This window comes from Ambystoma mexicanum (assembly GCF_040938575.1).
Source record: "Ambystoma mexicanum isolate Mex_15411 chromosome 12 unlocalized genomic scaffold, UKY_AmexF1_1 Mex_chr12_unloc.2, whole genome shotgun sequence".
In the NCBI taxonomy this organism is placed as follows: Eukaryota; Metazoa; Chordata; class Amphibia; order Caudata; family Ambystomatidae; genus Ambystoma; species Ambystoma mexicanum.
In genome coordinates, this window is record NW_027182323.1 from 8,658,012 (window position 1) to 8,678,244 (window position 20,233).

The window sequence follows — 20,233 nt, forward strand, 5'->3', positions numbered from 1 at the left end:
TGGATATATAGATGATCTGCTGTGTATTTCTGCGATTTTTTAAATACGAAAACTTTCACATTACAAAAAAAAAAGCCACTTAGAAATGCGGGGGGTTCAACCCGCGACCTCATTGCCACAAGTCATGCCCTCCACCTCTGAGCAACATCCGCGAAGCACAATAGTGCCTTCCTGAATAAAGGATTAATGCATGATCCGTGGAACCAGGCTACGTAGCTCTCTGTGTTTAACCCATTCCTTTTTTGCTCATTTCACCCACACTGGAATCGTGGCTTGTAAGGTATGTATTACAATACAACAAACATTGGGATTGCTTGGTTCTTTCTCAGTCGCTCTTTTCCCAGTACATAAATGCAGAATGCTAACTCTTTTACGCGGGACCGAGCCTCATCCTTTGAAACCCCAGGCAGCCTGCCTGCACTAGGAACGTGTTTTTTCTGTTTAATCTGCGATGTTTTTCATGAAATAAGCATACAAAATAACGTGTTTGTATTTATAGGGGGTACTTCATTTCCAGAGAACAGGGTTTTTTTTATCAATTGGAGCCCAGCTGTATTTCTGCACGAGTTACTGGCGACCTCCCTACACATAATACAAAATGGCTGCCACGTCCACAGGAAACACATCATGTCTCTTCTGATTCTCTCGGTACTTCTACTACCCCAGCACCCCTCCCTCCACGTAAAGCACCCTGTTCTGTTGGTATAAGAATTTGGTAATTCTTAAAATGCTACCAAAAAAAAATGTCCTTTGAGCCGGATTTGAACCAGCGACCTAAGGATATCTGAATTTCCACTACAGTCCTCCGCTCTACCAACTGAGCTATCGAAGGCTCCTGGCTTTGTACACTATCAATAGCATATTTTTGTATCTCATCACAGAATGTTGTTCCTTCTGTTTTATAAATCTATTTCTCAAAGCAATATACAGTAAAATGTACCTCTAAACAAATCCCTGGCCCTTTCTATATTTGGTAAGTGAAAAAGGGAAACATTTTAAGAGAAAATTGAGAGTGAAAGTGACTAAGATACATCCTGCAAATATAGCTGTATACTGCTGTCTTCGGATTTCTTGTATTGCCTATGTTTCTATTAAAATGGCATAATGAAGTAACAGTTGATACAGATGGGGCTTAATAGCCGCCGATTAACAGACTCGCCGGCCAGCAAGCTGCTGAAACACTAAATGCCCACTGCAAAGCTATACAATGTTGAATGTAAATCTTACGTAATTTGAGTTCATAATATATTCTGAACCATTGTACCTGCGTAGTACAAAAAGGACGCACAGTCGGAGAGGAGATTGCAACAACTATCTTTTTAACTGCTAACATTGAACTGGCTTCCTTTCGCCAGTCCTCCTCTCACTAACCCAATGTCACACTTAACACGCCCCCCAACAGGGGGCCTTGGGCTTAAAAGCACAGGGGATCGTAACACCACCCCTGGACAAATGTTCAAAACTCTGAATCAGCACTCTTCGACCCAGCGGCTTCCTTGTTACTTGTTGGGGTCTGGTGCCCATTTCACTGGTGCCACTACCTCCTAGCGGGTTACCCAACAGTCCACCTCGAGCTGCACCTCCACTGGGCGGGACCCAAAGGTTGTCCCGAGGCTCCCGGTGCTGCAGATCTGGTTCTAGTTCCGGCGGAGGTGATTCACAGTCCTCTCTCTCGACCAGGTGTTTGAACAAAGAGCTGTTTCTCGTGATCTCCTTGTCTTCGACCAACCTAATCCTCCTCTGGCTTTATGGTCTATTGTAGAACCTCTCCACTCATTTGCCCACATTTTACCTTTGATAGTACTGGGACAAGGAAGGGGCGACCCTGGTGGCGTGGGCGATTTCGGGGGATCTTGGGCAAAACCAGGACTTTCGGGAGAGGCTTAGAAATTCATCAGAGAATCCTGGGCTCCCAAAACCAAGAAGGCCTACAGAGGTGCTTGGGATAAGTGGAGTAAATGGTGCATGGAGAGGGAAATACATCCTGTTCAAACAGATGTAGTCGATGTGGTGAAATTCCTGGTCAATCAGGCAGCTCAGGGTAGAGTATACTGGACTATTTACACATATCGTTCAGCGATTTCGGTAGGGCATGAAAACGTAGAAAGTCACCCCTTGGGCGAACATCCACTGGCGTGTAGAGTACTCAAAGGAATAAAAAGTATGATACCACCGGCTCTGAGATATCACCGTCTTTGGGACGTTAGTGGGGTGTTGAGATTGTTTGAGTCCTGGCCGGATAATGGCGTTCTGTCCAGGAAGGCTCTGTGGGCTAATCTGACTACCCTGCTCTGCTTAATATCGTGCAAAAGGGTCTCGGACATCAGGGCTCAGGAAGTGGACTGGAAATTGTTTTCGCCGACAAGCGTTCCCTTTCATATAACAAAGAGAACTAACACAGGGATCAGGACAGTCGATTATGCAGCATTTCCAGAAGGGCCCAAATTATGTCCAGTCAGTGGTTTGAAGCTGTATGAAAGTAACTCAACACAGTTCAGGTCCACAGTGGAATCACAATTGTGATAAGGAAACCCTTTATGGCAGTTTGGACAGCTACCTTGGCAAGATGGGTGAAGTGGTGCATGAGCCAAGCTGGCGTAGGTACAAGTCATTTCGGAGCACATCCGGTTAGGGGTGCCATGGCATCCACAGCATTCAGAATGGGGGCATGCCTAGCGGACATTTTGAAGGCAGGGGTTTGGTCCAACAAGTCGACTTTTAAGAACTTTTATTTTAGACCAATCGGCCAGGTGACTACGTTGATAGTGAGTAAGCTTGGAACAAGCATAATCCGAGCCGACCCGTCTTGACATAGAATACTGATTTTCAATACATTTGTAATAGAAAGTCATGATTCTATTAAAGATACTGAGGCAAAGGATTATCCCACCCTATCAATTGCGTAAATAGACTGGAATGACTGTGATCGGAATTACTGATTATAAGGAAGTTTGGAATTTAATTTCTGACATGTTCTTTTGCGATTGCCCACCCAGTTTATAGTGGAGTTTTTCATTGGTGCTGTTTGTGAATTGGTAGGTACAGAACCCAAGACGTCAAGTACATGAGGAGTAAAAGAGACGTGGTGGAGGTTTCCAGCGTTAACTGGTTGGGACGCAGTTATGGATCAGCGAAAGAAAGAGGCCGAAGGAAGGCAGACGATGTTATACTGGACTTTAGTGTATGATTGGTTACAAGAAGTCACATAAAAGAAGAACCAATTAAATACAAACTCATATATCGCTAAAATTCATGGGATTTGTAGTTTTAGCTGTTTCTTTTTATGGTTGTGTTTTTTAAAGTTGTTGGCTGCTCGAGAAGTAAAGAGTTGAGCATAATCTTTCGCCTCCATGACTTTAATAGAATCATGTCTTTCTATTACGAATGCATTGAAAATCTGTATTTATTGTGTAATTTGTGCAGATTTCAAGCCATCCCGCAAAAAACATAGTGGTATTTCAGTCCTGCGTTTTCATAGTGTTTACAAGCCTGTCACTTACCTGCCTTGTCTCCACTATTACTCTATCCCCCCAACCCCCAATCCACCCATTACTCTCCAAACATTCACCTGTCGGTCTAACATTTGTAAACAATACAAGATAGAAAAGCATACTTATTCTGACATTAAGTGTTTAAAACAATGCACCTTCAAACACTGACTACATTTAATAAAAATTGCAATAACATATTTGATATTAAGCTGTGGTGGATATATAGATGATCTGCTGTGTGTTTCTGCGATTTTTTAAATACGAAAACTTTCACATTACAACAAAAAAAAGCCACTTAGAAATGCGGGGGGTTCAACCCGCGACCTCATTGCCACAAGTCATGCCCTCCACCTCCGAGCAACATCCGCGAAGCACAATAGTGCCTTCCTGAATAAAGGATTAATGCATGATCCGTGGAACCAGGCTACGTAGCTCTCTGTGTTTAACCCATTCCTTTTTTGCTCATTTCACCCACACTGGAATCGTGGCTTGTAAGGTATGTATTACAATACAACAAACATTGGGATTGCTTGGTTCTTTCTCAGTCGCTCTTTTCCCAGTACATAAATGCAGAATGCTAACTCTTTTACGCGGGACCGAGCCTCATCCTTTGAAACCCCAGGCAGCCTGCCTGCACTAGGAACGTGTTTTTTCTGTTTAATCTGCGATGTTTTTCATGAAATAAGCATACAAAATAACGTGTTTGTATTTATAGGGGGTACTTCATTTCCAGAGAACAGGGTTTTTTTTATCAATTGGAGCCCAGCTGTATTTCTGCACGAGTTACTGGCGACCTCCCTACACATAATACAAAATGGCTGCCACGTCCACAGGAAACACATCATGTCTCTTCTGATTCTCTCGGTACTTCTACTACCCCAGCACCCCTCCCTCCACGTAAAGCACCCTGTTCTGTTGGTATAAGAATTTGGTAATTCTTAAAATGCTACCAAAAAAAAAATGTCCTTTGAGCCGGATTTGAACCAGCGACCTAAGGATATCTGAATTTCCACTACAGTCCTCCGCTCTACCAACTGAGCTATCGAAGGCTCCTGGCTTTGTACACTATCAATAGCATATTTTTGTTTCTCATCACAGAATGTTGTTCCTTCTGTTTTATAAATCTATTTCTCAAAGCAATATACAGTAAAATGTACCTCTAAACAAACCCCTGGCCCTTTCTATATTTGGTAAGTGAAAAAGGGAAACATTTTAAGAGAAAATTGAGAGTGAAAGTGACTAAGATACATCCTGCAAATATAGCTGTATACTGCTGTCTTCGGATTTCTTGTATTGCCTATGTTTCTATTAAAATGGCATAATGAAGTAACAGTTGATACAGATGGTGCTTAATAGCCGCCGATTAACAGACTCGCCGGCCAGCAAGCTGCTGAAACACTAAATGCCCACTGCAAAGCTATACAATGTTGAATGTAAATCTTACGTAATTTGAGTTCATAATATATTCTGAACCATTGTACCTGCGTAGTACAAAAAGGACGCACAGTCGGAGAGGAGATTGCAACAACTATCTTTTTAACTGCTAACATTGAACTGGCTTCCTTTCGCCAGTCCTCCTCTCACTAACCCAATGTCACACTTAACATGCCCCCCAACAGGGGGCCTTGGGCTTAAAAGCACAGGGGATCGTAACACCACCCCTGGACAAATGTTCAAAACTCTGAATCAGCACTCTTCGACCCAGCGGCTTCCTTGTTACTTGTTGGGGTCTGGTGCCCATTTCACTGGTGCCACTACCTCCTAGCGGGTTACCCAACAGTCCACCTCGAGCTGCACCTCCACTGGGTGGGACCCAAAGGTTGTCCCGAGGCTCCCGGTGCTGCAGATCTGGTTCTAGTTCCGGCGGAGGTGATTCACAGTCCTCTCTCTCGACCAGGTGTTTGAACAAAGAGCTGTTTCTCGTGATCTCCTTGTCTTCGACCAACCTAATCCTCCTCTGGCTTTATGGTCTATTGTAGAACCTCTCCACTCATTTGCCCACATTTTACCTTTGATAGTACTGGGACAAGGAAGGGGCGACCCTGGTGGCGTGGGCGATTTCGGGGGATCTTGGGCAAAACCAGGACTTTCGGGAGAGGCTTAGAAATTCATCAGAGAATCCTGGGCTCCCAAAACCAAGAAGGCCTACAGAGGTGCTTGGGATAAGTGGAGTAAATGGTGCATGGAGAGGGAAATACATCCTGTTCAAACAGATGTAGTCGATGTGGTGAAATTCCTGGTCAATCAGGCAGCTCAGGGTAGAGTATACTGGACTATTTACACATATCGTTCAGCGATTTCGGTAGGGCATGAAAACGTAGAAAGTCACCCCTTGGGCGAACATCCACTGGCGTGTAGAGTACTCAAAGGAATAAAAAGTATGATACCATCGGCTCTGAGATATCACCGTCTTTGGGACGTTAGTGGGGTGTTGAGATTGTTTGAGTCCTGGCCGGATAATGGCGGTCTGTCCAGGAAGGCTCTGTGGGCTAATCTGACTACCCTGCTCTGCTTAATATCGTGCAAAAGGGTCTCGGACATCAGGGCTCAGGAAGTGGACTGGAAATTGTTTTCGCCGACAGGCGTTCCCTTTCATATAACAAAGAGAACTAACACAGGGATCAGGACAGTCGATTATGCAGCATTTCCAGAAGGGCCCAAATTATGTCCAGTCAGTGGTTTGAAGCTGTATGAAAGTAACTCAACACAGTTCAGGTCCACAGTGGAATCACAATTGTGATAAGGAAACCCTTTATGGCAGTTTGGACAGCTACCTTGGCAAGATGGGTGAAGTGGTGCATGAGCCAAGCTGGCGTAGGTACAAGTCATTTCGGAGCACATTGGGTTAGGGGTGCCATGGCATCCACAGCATTCAGAATGGGGGCATGCCTAGCGGACATTTTGAAGGCAGGGGTTTGGTCCAACAAGTCGACTTTTAAGAACTTTTATTTTAGACCAATCGGCCAGGTGACTACGTTGGTAGTGAGTAAGCTTGGAACAAGCATAATCCGAGCCTACCCGTCTTGACATAGAATACTGATTTTCAATACATTTGTAATAGAAAGTCATGATTCTATTAAAGATACTGAGGCAAAGGATTATCCCACCCTATCAATTGCGTAAATAGACTGGAATGACTGTGATCGGAATTACTGATTATAAGGAATTTGGAATTTAATTTCTGACATGTTCTTTTGCGATTGCCCACCCAGTTTATAGTGGAGTTTTTCATTGGTGCTGTTTGTGAATTGGCAGGTACAGAACCCAAGACGTCAAGTACATGAGGAGTAAAAGAGACGTGGTGGAGGTTTCCAGCGTTAACTGGTTGGGACGCAGTTATGGATCAGCGAAAGAAAGAGGCCGAAGGAAGGCAGACGATGTTATACTGGACTTTAGTGTATGATTGGTTACAAGAAGTCACATAAAAGAAGAACCAATTAAATACAAACTCATATATCGCTAAAATTCATGGGATTTGTAGTTTTAGCTGTTTCTTTTTATGGTTGTGTTTTTTAAAGTTGTTGGCTGCTCGAGAAGTAAAGAGTTGAGCATAATCTTTCGCCTCCATGACTTTAATAGAATCATGTCTTTCTATTACGAATGCATTGAAAATCTGTATTTATTGTGTAATTTGTGCAGATTTCAAGCCATCCCGCAAAAAACATAGCGGTATTTCAGTCCCGCGTTTTCATAGTGTTTACAAGCCTGTCACTTACCTGCCATGACTCCACTATTACTCTATCCCCCCAACCCCCAATCCACCCATTACTCTCCAAACATTCACCTGTCGGTCTAACATTTGTAAACAATACAAGATAGAAAAGCATACTTATTCTGACATCAAGTGTTTAAAACAATGCACCTTCAAACACTGACTACATTTAATAAAAATTGCAATAACATATTTGATATTAAGCTGTGGTGGATATATAGATGATCTGCTGTGTATTTCTGCGATTTTTTAAATACGAAAACTTTCACATTACAAAAAAAAAAGCCACTTAGAAATGCGGGGGGTTCAACCCGCGACCTCATTGCCACAAGTCATGCCCTCCACCTCCGAGCAACATCCGCGAAGCACAATAGTGCCTTCCTGAATAAAGGATTAATGCATGATCCGTGGAACCAGGCTACGTAGCTCTCTGTGTTTAACCCATTCCTTTTTTGCTCATTTCACCCACACTGGAATCGTGGCTTGTAAGGTATGTATTACAATACAACAAACATTGGGATTGCTTGGTTCTTTCTCAGTCGCTCTTTTCCCAGTACATAAATGCAGAATGCTAACTCTTTTACGCGGGACCGAGCCTCATCCTTTGAAACCCCAGGCAGCCTGCCTGCGCTAGGAACGTGTTTTTTCTGTTTAATCTGCGATGTTTTTCATGAAATAAGCATACAAAATAACGTGTTTGTATTTATAGGGGGTACTTCATTTCCAGAGAACAGGGTTTTTTTTATCAATTGGAGCCCAGCTGTATTTCTGCACGAGTTACTGGCGACGTCCCTACACATAATACAAAATGGCTGCCACGTCCACAGGAAACACATCATGTCTCTTCTGATTCTCTCGGTACTTCTACTACCCCAGCACCCCTCCCTCCACGTAAAGCACCCTGTTCTGTTGGTATAAGAATTTGGTAATTCTTAAAATGCTACCAAAAATAAAATGTCCTTCGAGCCGGATTTGAACCAGCGACCTAAGGATATCTGAATTTCCACTACAGTCCTCCGCTCTACCAACTGAGCTATCGAAAGCTCCTTGCTTTGTACACTATCAATAGCATATTTTTGTATCTCATCACAGAATGTTGTTCCTTCTGTTTTATAAATCTATTTCTCAAAGCAATATACAGTAAAATGTACCTCTAAACAAATCCCTGGCCCTTTCTATATTTGGTAAGTGAAAAAGGGAAACATTTTAAGAGAAAATTGAGAGTGAAAGTGACTAAGATACATCCTGCAAATATAGCTGTATACTGCTGTCTTCGGATTTCTTATATTGCCTATGTTTCTATTAAAATGGCATAATGATGTAACAGTTGATACAGATGGTGCTTAATAGCCGCCGATTAACAGACTTGCCAGCCAGCAAGCTGCTGAAACACTAAATGCCCACTGCAAAGCTATACAATGTTGAATGTAAATCTTACGTAATTTGAGTTCATAATATATTCTGAACCATTGTACCTGCGTAGTACAAAAAGGACGCACAGTCGGAGAGGAGATTGCAACAACTATCTTTTTAACTGCTAACATTGAACTGGCTTCCTTTCGCCAGTCCTCCTCTCACTAACCCAATGTCACACTTAACACGCCCCCAACAGGGGGCCTTGGGCTTAAAAGCACAGGGGATCGTAACACCACCCCTGGACAAATGTTCAAAACTCTGAATCAGCACTCTTCGACCCAGCGGCTTCCTTGTTACTTGTTGGGGTCTGGTGCCCATTTCACTGGTGCCACTACCTCCTAGCGGGTTACCCAACAGTCCACCTCGAGCTGCACCTCCACTGGGCGGGACCCAAAGGTTGTCCCGAGGCTCCCGGTGCTGCAGATCTGGTTCTAGTTCCGGCGGAGGTGATTCACAGTCCTCTCTCTCGACCAGGTGTTTGAACAAAGAGCTGTTTCTCGTGATCTCCTTGTCTTCGACCAACCTAATCCTCCTCTGGCTTTATGGTCTATTGTAGAACCTCTCCACTCATTTGCCCACATTTTACCTTTGATAGTACTGGGACAAGGAAGGGGCGACCCTGGTGGCGTGGGCGATTTCGGGGGATCTTGGGCAAAACCAGGACTTTCGGGAGAGGCTTAGAAATTCATCAGAGAATCCTGGGCTCCCAAAACCAAGAAGGCCTACAGAGGTGCTTGGGATAAGTGGAGTAAATGGTGCATGGAGAGGGAAATACATCCTGTTCAAACAGATGTAGTCGATGTGGTGAAATTCCTGGTCAATCAGGCAGCTCAGGGTAGAGTATACTGGACTATTTACACATATCGTTCAGCGATTTCGGTAGGGCATGAAAAGGTAGAAAGTCACCCCTTGGGCGAACATCCACTGGCGTGTAGAGTACTCAAAGGAATAAAAAGTATGATACCACCGGCTCTGAGATATCACCGTCTTTGGGACGTTAGTGGGGTGTTGAGATTGTTTGAGTCCTGGCCGGATAATGGCGGTCTGTCCAGGAAGGCTCTGTGGGCTAATCTGACTACCCTGCTCTGCTTAATATCGTGCAAAAGGGTCTCGGACATCAGGGCTCAGGAAGTGGACTGGAAATTGTTTTCGCCGACAGGCGTTCCCTTTCATATAACAAAGAGAACTAACACAGGGATCAGGACAGTCGATTATGCAGCATTTCCAGAAGGGCCCAAATTATGTCCAGTCAGTGGTTTGAAGCTGTATGAAAGTAACTCAACACAGTTCAGGTCCACAGTGGAATCACAATTGTGATAAGGAAACCCTTTATGGCAGTTTGGACAGCTACCTTGGCAAGATGGGTGAAGTGGTGCAAGAGCCAAGCTGGCGTAGGTACAAGTCATTTCGGAGCACATTCGGTTAGGGGTGCCATGGCATCCACAGCATTCAGAATGGGGGCATGCCTAGCGGACATTTTGAAGGCAGGGGTTTGGTCCAACAAGTCGACTTTTAAGAACTTTTATTTTAGACCAATCGGCCAGGTGACTACGTTGGTAGTGAGTAAGCTTGGAACAAGCATAATCCGAGCCTACCCGTCTTGACATAGAATACTGATTTTCAATACATTTGTAATAGAAAGTCATGATTCTATTAAAGATACTGAGGCAAAGGATTATCCCACCCTATCAATTGCGTAAATAGACTGGAATGACTGTGATCGGAATTACTGATTATAAGGAAGTTTGGAATTTAATTTCTGACATGTTCTTTTGCGATTGCCCACCCAGTTTATAGTGGAGTTTTTCATTGGTGCTGTTTGTGAATTGGCAGGTACAGAACCCAAGACGTCAAGTACATGAGGAGTAAAAGAGACTTGGTGGAGTTTTCCAGCGTTAACTGGTTGGGACGCAGTTATGGATCAGCGAAAGAAAGAGGCCGAAGGAAGGCAGACGATGTTATACTGGACTTTAGTGTATGATTGGTTACAAGAAGTCACATAAAAGAAGAACCAATTAAATACAAACTCATATATCGCTAAAATTCATGGGATTTGTAGTTTTAGCTGTTTCTTTTTATGGTTGTGTTTTTTAAAGTTGTTGGCTGCTCGAGAAGTAAAGAGTTGAGCATAATCTTTCGCCTCCATGACTTTAATAGAATCATGTCTTTCTATTACGAATGCATTGAAAATCTGTATTTATTGTGTAATTTGTGCAGATTTCAAGCCATCCCGCAAAAAACATAGTGGTATTTCATTCCTGCGTTTTCATAGTGTTTACAAGCCTGTCACTTACCTGCCATGACTGCACTATTACTCTATCCCCCCAACCCCCAATCCACCCATTACTCTCCAAACATTCACCTGTCGGTCTAACATTTGTAAACAATACAAGATAGAAAAGCATACTTATTCTGACATCAAGTGTTTAAAACAATGCACCTTCAAACACTGACTACATTTAATAAAAATTGCAATAACATATTTGATATTAAGCTGTGGTGGATATATAGATGATCTGCTGTGTATTTCTGCGATTTTTTAAATACGAAAACTTTCACATTACAAAAAAAAAAGCCACTTAGAAATGCGGGGGGTTCAACCCGTGACCTCATTGCCACAAGTCATGCCCTCCACCTCCGAGCAACATCCGCGAAGCACAATAGTGCCTTCCTGAATAAAGGATTAATGCATGATCCGTGGAACCAGGCTACGTAGCTCTCTGTGTTTAACCCATTCCTTTTTTGCTCATTTCACCCACACTGGAATCGTGGCTTGTAAGGTATGTATTACAATACAACAAACATTGGGATTGCTTGGTTCTTTCTCAGTCGCTCTTTTCCCAGTACATAAATGCAGAATGCTAACTCTTTTACGCGGGACCGAGCCTCATCCTTTGAAACCCCAGGCAGCCTGCCTGCGCTGGGAACGTGTTCTTTCTGTTTAATCTGCGATGTTTTTCATGAAATAAGCATACAAAATAACGTGTTTGTATTTATAGGGGGTACTTCATTTCCAGAGAACAGGGTTTTTTTTATCAATAGGAGCCCAGCTGTATTTCTGCACGAGTTACTGGCGACCTCCCTACACATAATACAAAATGGCTGCCACGTCCACAGGAAACACATCATGTCTCTTCTGATTCTCTCGGTACTTCTACTACCCCAGCACCCCTCCCTCCACGTAAAGCACCCTGTTCTGTTGGTATAAGAATTTGGTAATTCTTAAAATGCTACCAAAAAAAAAAATGTCCTTCGAGCCGGATTTGAACCAGCGACCTAAGGATATCTGAATTTCCACTACAGTCCTCCCTCTTCCAACTGAGCTATCGAAGGCTCCTGGCTTTGTATGCTATGAATAGCATATTTTTGTATCTCATCACAGAATGTTGTTCCTTCTGTTTTATAAATCTATTTCTCAAAGCAATATACAGTAAAATGTACCTCTAAACAAATCCCTGGCCCTTTCTATATTTGGTAAGTGAAAAAGGGAAACATTTTAAGAGAAAATTGAGAGTGAAAGTGACTAAGATACATCCTGCAAATATAGCTGTATACTGCTGTCTTCGGATTTCTTGTATTGCCTATGTTTCTATTAAAATGGCATAATGAAGTAACAGTTGATACAGATGGGGCTTAATAGCCGCCGATTAACAGACTCGCCAGCCAGCAAGCTGCTGAAACACTAAATGCCCACTGCAAAGCTATACAATGTTGAATGTAAATCTTACGTAATTTGAGTTCATAATATATTCTGAACCATTGTACCTGCGTAGTACAAAAAGGACGCACAGTCGGAGAGGAGATTGCAACAACTATCTTTTTAACTGCTAACATTGAACTGGCTTCCTTTCGCCAGTCCTCCTCTCACTAACCCAATGTCACACTTAACACGCCCCCAACAGGGGGCCTTGGGCTTAAAAGCACAGGGGATCGTAACACCACCCCTGGACAAATGTTCAAAACTCTGAATCAGCACTCTTCGACCCAGCGGCTTCCTTGTTACTTGTTGGGGTCTGGTGCCCATTTCACTGGTGCCACTACCTCCTAGCGGGTTACCCAACAGTCCACCTCGAGCTGCACCTCCACTGGGCGGGACCCAAAGGTTGTCCCGAGGCTCCCGGTGCTGCAGATCTGGTTCTAGTTCCGGCGGAGGTGATTCACAGTCCTCTCTCTCGACCAGGTGTTTGAACAAAGAGCTGTTTCTCGTGATCTCCTTGTCTTCGACCAACCTAATCCTCCTCTGGCTTTATGGTCTATTGTAGAACCTCTCCACTCATTTGCCCACATTTTACCTTTGATAGTACTGGGACAAGGAAGGGGCGACCCTGGTGGCGTGGGCGATTTCGGGGGATCGTGGGCAAAACCAGGACTTTCGGGAGAGGCTTAGAAATTCATCAGAGAATCCTAGGCTCCCAAAACCAAGAAGGCCTACAGAGGTGCTTGGGATAAGTGGAGTAAATGGTGCATGGAGAGGGAAATACATCCTGTTCAAACAGATGTAGTCGATGTGGTGAAATTCCTGGTCAATCAGGCAGCTCAGGGTAGAGTATACTGGACTATTTACACATATCATTCAGCGATTTCGGCAGGGCATGAAAACGTAGAAAGTCACCCCTTGGGCGAACATCCACTGGCGTGTAGAGTACTCAAAGGAATAAAAAGTATGATACCACCGGCTCTGAGATATCACCGTCTTTGGGACGTTAGTGGGGTGTTGAGATTGTTTGAGTCCTGGCCGGATAATGGCGGTCTGTCCAGGAAGGCTCTGTGGGCTAATCTGACTACCCTGCTCTGCTTAATATCGTGCAAAAGGGTCTCGGACATCAGGGCTCAGGAAGTGGACTGGAAATTGTTTTCGCCGACAGGCGTTCCCTTTCATATAACAAAGAGAACTAACACAGGGATCAGGACAGTCGATTATGAGGCATTTCCAGAAGGGCCCAAATTATGTCCAGTCAGTGGTTTGAAGCTGTATGAAAGTAACTCAACACAGTTCAGGTCCACAGTGGAATCACAATTGTGATAAGGAAACCCTTTATGGCAGTTTGGACAGCTACCTTGGCAAGATGGGTGAAGTGGTGCATGAGCCAAGCTGGCGTAGGTACAAGTCATTTCGGAGCACATTCGGTTAGGGGTGCCATGGCATCCACAGCATTCAGAATGGGGGCATGCCTAGCGGACATTTTGAAGGCAGGGGTTTGGTCCAACAAGTCGACTTTTAAGAACTTTTATTTTAGACCAATCGGCCAGGTGACTACGTTGGTAGTGAGTAAGCTTGGAACAAGCATAATCCGAGCCTACCCGTCTTGACATAGAATACTGATTTTCAATACATTTGTAATAGAAAGTCATGATTCTATTAAAGATACTGAGGCAAAGGATTATCCCACCCTATCAATTGCGTAAATAGACTGGAATGACTGTGATCGGAATTACTGATTATAAGGAAGTTTGGAATTTAATTTCTGACATGTTCTTTTGCGATTGCCCACCCAGTTTATAGTGGAGTTTTTCATTGGTGCTGTTTGTGAATTGGCAGGTACATAACCCAAGACGTCAAGTACATGAGGAGTAAAAGAGACGTGGTGGAGGTTTCCAGCGTTAACTGGTTGGGACGCAGTTATGGATCAGCGAAAGAAAGAGGCCGAAGGAAGGCAGACGATGTTATACTGGACTTTAGTGTATGATTGGTTACAAGAAGTCACATAAAAGAAGAACCAATTAAATACAAACTCATATATCGCTAAAATTCATGGGATTTGTAGTTTTAGCTGTTTCTTTTTATGGTTGTGTTTTTTAAAGTTGTTGGCTGCTCGAGAAGTAAAGAGTTGAGCATAATCTTTCGCCTCCATGACTTTAATAGAATCATGTCTTTCTATTACGAATGCATTGAAAATCTGTATTTATTGTGTAATTGGTGCAGATTTCAAGCCATCCCGCAAAAAACATAGTGGTATTTCAGTCCTGCGTTTTCATAGTGTTTACAAGCCTGTCACTTACCTGCCATGACTCCACTATTACTCTATCCCCCCAACCCCCAATCCACCCATTACTCTCCAAACATTCACCTGTCGGTCTAACATTTGTAAACAATACAAGATAGAAAAGCATACTTATTCTGACATCAAGTGTTTAAAACAATGCACCTTCAAACACTGACTACATTTAATAAAAATTGCAATAACATATTTGATATTAAGCTGTGGTGGATATATAGATGATCTGCTGTGTATTTCTGCGATTTTTTAAATACGAAAACTTTCACATTACAAAAAAAAAAGCCACTTAGAAATGCGGGGGGTTCAACCCGCGACCTCATTGCCACAAGTCATGCCCTCCAACTCCGAGCAACATCCGCGAAGCACAATAGTGCCTTCCTGAATAAAGGATTAATGCATGATCCGTGGAACCAGGCTACGTAGCTCTCTGTGTTTAACCCATTCCTTTTTTGCTCATTTCACCCACACTGGAATCGTGGCTTGTAAGGTATGTATTACAATACAACAAACATTGGGATTGCTTGGTTCTTTCTCAGTCGCTCTTTTCCCAGTACATAAATGCAGAATGCTAACTCTTTTACGCGGGACCGAGCCTCATCCTTTGAAACCCCAGGCAGCCTGCCTGCGCTAGGAACGTGTTTTTTCTGTTTAATCTGCGATGTTTTTCATGAAATAAGCATACAAAATAACGTGTTTGTATTTATAGGGGGTACTTCATTTCCAGAGAACAGGGTTTTTTTTATCAATTGGAGCCCAGCTGTATTTCTGCACGAGTTACTGGCGACGTCCCTACACATAATACAAAATGGCTGCCACGTCCACAGGAAACACATCATGTCTCTTCTGATTCTCTCGGTACTTCTACTACCCCAGCACCCCTCCCTCCACGTAAAGCACCCTGTTCTGTTGGTATAAGAATTTGGTAATTCTTAAAATGCTACCAAAAATAAAATGTCCTTCGAGCCGGATTTGAACCAGCGACCTAAGGATATCTGAATTTCCACTACAGTCCTCCGCTCTACCAACTGAGCTATCGAAGGCTCCTTGCTTTGTCCACTATCAATAGCATATTTTTGTATCTCATCACAGAATGTTGTTCCTTCTGTTTTATAAATCTATTTCTCAAAGCAATATACAGTAAAATGTACCTCTAAACAAATCCCTGGCCCTTTCTATATTTGATAAGTGAAAAAGGGAAACATTTTAAGAGAAAATTGAGAGTGAAAGTGACTAAAATACATCCTGCAAATATAGCTGTATACTGCTGTCTTCGGATTTCTTGTATTGCCTATGTTTCTATTAAAATGGCATAATGAAGTAACAGTTGATACAGGTGGGGCTTAATAGCCGCCGATTAACAGACTCGCCAGCCAGCAAGCTGCTGAAACACTAAATGCCCACTGCAAAGCTATACAATGTTGAATGTAAATCTTACGTAATTTGAGTTCATAATATATTCTGAACCATTGTACCTGCGTAGTACAAAAAGGACGCACAGTCGGAGAGGAGATTGCAACAACTATCTTTTTAACTGCTAACATTGAACTGGCTTCCTTTCGCCAGTCCTCCTCTCACTAACCCAATGTCACACTTAACACGCCCCCCAACAGGGGGCCTTGGGCTTAAAAGCACAGGGGATCGTAACACCACCCCTGGACAAATGTTCAAAACTCTGAATCAGCACTCTTCGACCCAGCGGCTTCCTTGTTACTTGTTGGGGTCTGGTGCCCATTTCACTGGGACCACTACCTCCTAGCGGGTTACCCAACAGTCCACCTCGAGCTGCACCTCCACTGGGCGGGACCCAAAGGTTGTCCCGAGGCTCCCGGTGCTGCAGATCTGGTTCTAGTTCCGGCGGAGGTGATTCACAGTCCTCTCTCTCGACCAGGTGTTTGAACAAAGAGCTGTTTCTCGTGATCTCCTTGTCTTCGACCAACCTAATCCTCCTCTGGCTTTATGGTCTATTGTAGAACCTCTCCACTCATTTGCCCACATTTTACCTTTGATAGTACTGGGACAAGGAAGGGGCGACCCTGGTGGCGTGGGCGATTTCGGGGGATCTTGGGCAAAACCCGGACTTTCGGGAGAGGCTTAGAAATTCATCAAAGAATCCTGGGCTCCCAAAACCAAGAAGGCCTACAGAGGTGCTTGGGATAAGTGGAGTAAATGGTGCATGGAGAGGGAAATACATCCTGTTCAAACAGATGTAGTCGATGTGGTGAAATTCCTGGTCAATCAGGCAGCTCAGGGTAGAGTATACTGGACTATTTACACATATCGTTCAGCGATTTCGGTAGGGCATGAAAACGTGGAATGTCACCCCTTGGGCGAACATCCACTGGCGTGTAGAGTACTCAAAGGAATAAAAAGTATGATACCACCGGCTCTGAGATATTACCGTCTTTGGGACGTTAGTGGGGTGTTGAGATTGTTTGAGTCCTGGCCGGATAATGGCGGTCTGTCCAGGAAGGCTCTGTGGGCTAATCTGACTACCCTGCTCTGCTTAATATCGTGCAAAAGGGTCTCGGACATCAGGGCTCAGGAAATGGACTGGAAATTGTTTTCGCCGACAGGCGTTCCCTTTCATATAACAAAGAGAACTAACACAGGGATCAGGACAGTCGATTATGCAGCATTTCCAGAAGGGCCCAAATTATGTCCAGTCAGTGGTTTGAAGCTGTATGAAAGTAACTCAACACAGTTCAGGTCCACAGTGGAATCACAATTGTGATAAGGAAACCCTTTATGGCAGTTTGGACAGCTACCTTGGCAAGATGGGTGTAGGCATGAGCCAAGCTGGCGTAGGTACAAGTCATTTCGGAGCACATTCGGTTAGGGGTGCCATGGCATCCACAGCATTCAGAATGGGGGCATGCCTAGCGGACATTTTGAAGGCAGGGGTTTGGTCCAACAAGTCGACTTTTAAGAACTTTTATTTTAGACCAATCGGCCAGGTGACTACGTTGGTAGTGAGTAAGCTTGGAACAAGCATAAACCGAGCCTACCCGTCTTGACATAGAATACTGATTTTCAATACATTTGTAATAGAAAGTCATGATTCTATTAAAGATACTGAGGCAAAGGATTATCCCACCCTATCAATTGCGTAAATAGACTGGAATGACTGTGATCGGAATTACTGATTATAAGGAAGTTTGGAATTTAATTTCTGACATGTTCTTTTGCGATTGCCCACCCAGTTTATAGTGGAGTTTTTCATTGGTGCTGTTTGTGAATTGGCAGGTACAGAACCCAAGACGTCAAGTACATGAGGAGTAAAAGAGACGTGGTGGAGGTTTCCAGCGTTAACTGGTTGGGACGCAGTTATGGATCAGCGAAAGAAAGAGGCCGAAGGAAGGCAGACGATGTTATACTGGACTTTAGTGTATGATTGGTTACAAGAAGTCACATAAAAGAAGAACCAATTAAATACAAACTCATATATCGCTAAAATTCATGGGATTTGTAGTTTTAGCTGTTTCTTTTTATGGTTGTGTTTTTTAAAGTTGTTGGCTGCTCGAGAAGTAAAGAGTTGAGCATAATCTTTCGCCTCCATGACTTTAATAGAATCATGTCTTTCTATTACGAATGCATTGAAAATCTGTATTTATTGTGTAATTTGTGCAGATTTCAAGCCATCCAGCAAAAAACATAGTGGTATTTCAGTCCTGCGTTTTCATAGTGTTTACAAGCCTGTCACTTACCTGCCATGACTCCACTATTACTCTATCCCCCCAACCCCCAATCCACCCATTACTCTCCAAACATTCACCTGTCGGTCTAACATTTGTAAACAATACAAGATAGAAAAGCATACTTATTCTGACATCAAGTGTTTAAAACAATGCACCTTCAAACACTGACTACATTTAATAAAAATTGCAATAACATATTTGATATTAAGCTGTGGTGGATATATAGATGATCTGCTGTGTATTTCTGCGATTTTTTAAATACGAAAACTTTCACATTCCAAAAAAAAAAGCCACTTAGAAATGCGGGGGGTTCAACCCGCGACCTCATTGCCACAAGTCATGCCCTCCACCTCCGAGCAACATCCACGATGCATAATAGTGCCTTCCTGAATAAAGGATTAATGCATGATCCGTGGAACCAGGCTACGTAGCTCTCTGTGTTTAACCCATTCCTTTTTTGCTCATTTCACCCACACTGGAATCGTGGCTTGTAAGTTATGTATTACAATACAACAAACATTGGGATTGCTTGGTTCTTTCCCAGTCGCTCTTTTCCCAGTACATAAATGCAGAATGCTAACTCTTTTACGCGGGACCGAGCCTCATCCTTTGAAACCCCAGGCAGCCTGCCTGCGCTGGGAACATGTTTTTTCTGTTTAATCTGCGATGTTTTTCATGAAATAAGCATACAAAATAACGTGTTTGTATTTATAGGGGGTACTTCATTTCCAGAGAACAGGGTTTTTTTTATCAATAGGAGCCCAGCTGTATTTCTGCACGAGTTACTGGCGACCTCCCTACACATAATACAAAATGGCTGCCACGTCCACAGGAAACACATCATGTCTCTTCTGATTCTCTCAGTACTTCTACTACCCCAGCACCCCTCCCTCCACGTAAAGCACCCTGTTCTGTTGGTATAAGAATTTGGTAATTCTTAAAATGCTACCAAAAAAAAAAAAATGTCCTTCGAGCCGGATTTGAACCAGCGACCTAAGGATATCCGAATTTCCACTATAGTCCTCCGCTCTACCAACGGAGCTATCGAAGGCTCCTGGTCTTTAGCGCTATCAATAGCATATTTTTGTATCTCATCACAGAATGTTGTTCCTTCTGTTTTATAAATCTATTTCTCAAAGCAATATACAGTAAAATGTACCTCTAAACAAATCCCTGGCCCTTTCTATATTTGATAAGTGAAAAAGGGAAACATTTTAAGAGAAAATTGAGAGTGAAAGTGACTAAAATACATCCTGCAAATATAGCTGTATACTGCTGTCTTCGGATTTCTTGTATTGCCTATGTTTCTATTAAAATGGCATAATGAAGTAACAGTTGATACAGGTGGGGCTTAATAGCCGCCGATTAACAGACTCGCCAGCCAGCAAGCTGCTGAAACACTAAATGCCCACTGCAAAGCTATACAATGTTGAATGTAAATCTTACGTAATTTGAGTTCATAATATATTCTGAACCATTGTACCTGCGTAGTACAAAAAGGACGCACAGTCGGAGAGGAGATTGCAACAACTATCTTTTTAACTGCTAACATTGAACTGGCTTCCTTTCGCCAGTCCTCCTCTCACTAACCCAATGTCACACTTAACACGCCCCCAACAGGGGGCCTTGGGCTTAAAAGCACAGGGGATCGTAACACCACCCCTGGACAAATGTTCAAAACTCTGAATCAGCACTCTTCGACCCAGCGGCTTCCTTGTTACTTGTTGGGGTCTGGTGCCCATTTCACTGATGCCACTACCTCCTAGCGGGTTACCCAACAGTCCACCTCGAGCTGCACCTCCACTGGGCGGGACCCAAAGGTTGTCCTGAGGCTCCCGGTGCTGCAGATCTGGTTCTAGTTCCGGCGGAGGTGATTCACAGTCCTCTCTCTCGACCAGGTGTTTGAACAAAGAGCTGTTT

At 43.4% G+C, this 20,233-nt stretch overlaps 2 non-coding genes across 2 annotated transcripts; both read right to left on the bottom strand.

Annotated features, from left to right (window-relative positions):
- Positions 1 to 15,572: 15,572 nt before the first annotated feature.
- On the bottom strand, positions 15,573 to 15,658 carry TRNAY-GUA (transfer RNA tyrosine (anticodon GUA)). The gene is given in 2 exon segments: positions 15,573 to 15,608; positions 15,622 to 15,658. It is a non-coding gene; the product is annotated as a tRNA-Tyr (tRNA).
- A 3,620-nt stretch (positions 15,659 to 19,278) lies between these two features.
- On the bottom strand, positions 19,279 to 19,364 carry TRNAY-AUA (transfer RNA tyrosine (anticodon AUA)). The gene is given in 2 exon segments: positions 19,279 to 19,314; positions 19,328 to 19,364. It is a non-coding gene; the product is annotated as a tRNA-Tyr (tRNA).
- Between the last annotated feature and the right edge of the window lie 869 nt (positions 19,365 to 20,233).